Genomic DNA, 1,488 nt, shown 5'->3' with positions numbered 1-1,488 from the left:
CAGCAAAGGACCAACTTTTCTCTTCGTTTTAAAAAATTTTAGTCATTTATTTTTGGTTGTTCTGGGTCTTTGTTGCTGCAGCGAGTGGAGCTGCTCTTCGTTGAGGTGCACAGCCTCCACTGCACTGGCTTCTCTTATCATGGAGCGCTGACTCAGTAATTGTGGCACACAGGCTTTGCCCCAGGCATGTGGAATGTGGAGTCTTCCGTGAGTAGGGATCAAACCTGTGTACCCTGCAGTGGCAGGCAGATTCTTAACCACTGGACCACCAGGGAAGACCCAGGTTTTCTTTCATCAGTGTGAAACATATGAATTAGAAAACTGAAAACAAAACAAGACAAAAAAAACTTCCACCAAACACAGTTTTGTTTTTAACATTTCTTGAAGATTGATGAAACATTTAACAGTTAGTGCCTAAATATTCTGGCACTCTAAATTGCCTTCTCTGTTTAGTGAAACTACTTGTCAAAATCTTATTGACTCTGTTTTTCAGACTCATTACCATGTTTTTCCCCATCAAGATCACAATTGTACACATGTTAATCAGGATATTTGGGACTCATGATCAAATACAGTGAATATGTAGGCCAAATCTGATGACCCTGTTATGTTCGAACATCTACTAATTAGGAAGCTGTGAGGTTTCCGAGAGCGAGTGACACGTTAAAACTCCAAAAGTTGGAGGAAAACCAGAAGACCAATCAACCCAATTTTTATCTGTAGAAGATATTCTCCACAAATAAATAATTAAAAAGGAATTTAGCGCCTCAAGGGAAAATTAAAGATCTCATAGAATAGTGGGGAAAAGTAACAAGGGCAAGGAAAGTCAAATAACAACAGATGCCCTTGTTGGTGGGCCATTTGAATTTTGCTGGCGGGATAACCCCAGCAGGAGGGGCATTTTCACATCATTTAGCAGAGGCCACAGCAAGGATAAGGAGTTCTAATCACTTTATTAGAATTTCAAAGTCATCATAGGAGGTATGGCATGTGGGAAATATTTATAGAAATAGTCAATGAAATGCTTGTATGACCACAAGAAATAACGGAAAGTAGATGTTGTTCATGGACGCATTAAGAGAAAAAAATTGATTTATCTTGGCTAAATAGATGGATTCATGAGATTCTCTTTGGTGAAGAAAAATAATTGTTCTGAGAATGAGGTCTTAAGCTGGCAGCTTTAGTGCACAATCTTGGACCATCAACTCCAATTAAGTTCTTATGCCCCTTTGGTAATGGTGATTAAAATATTAATCTACCTTATAATGTTGATTGTAACATATAAACTTGAACAGAGGTTTTAAAAATCACTTCCGATAGGGGAGTTTTGAACTACTGTATGTGGGATTCTGTTCTTCCTATCAAAAACTTCTTAATGAATTTTTTTTAACTTAAACACAACAGATCTTAGTGATTTTATAAACCTAATTTGATATGTAAAATCTACTGGTTCATTACACCAATCTCTTTTTATGGACAAGGTTCAAA

Source organism: Cervus elaphus, chromosome 19, assembly GCF_910594005.1.
Source record: "Cervus elaphus chromosome 19, mCerEla1.1, whole genome shotgun sequence".
NCBI lineage: Eukaryota > Metazoa > Chordata > Mammalia > Artiodactyla > Cervidae > Cervus > Cervus elaphus.
Note: the sequence above shows the minus strand (reverse complement) of the source record.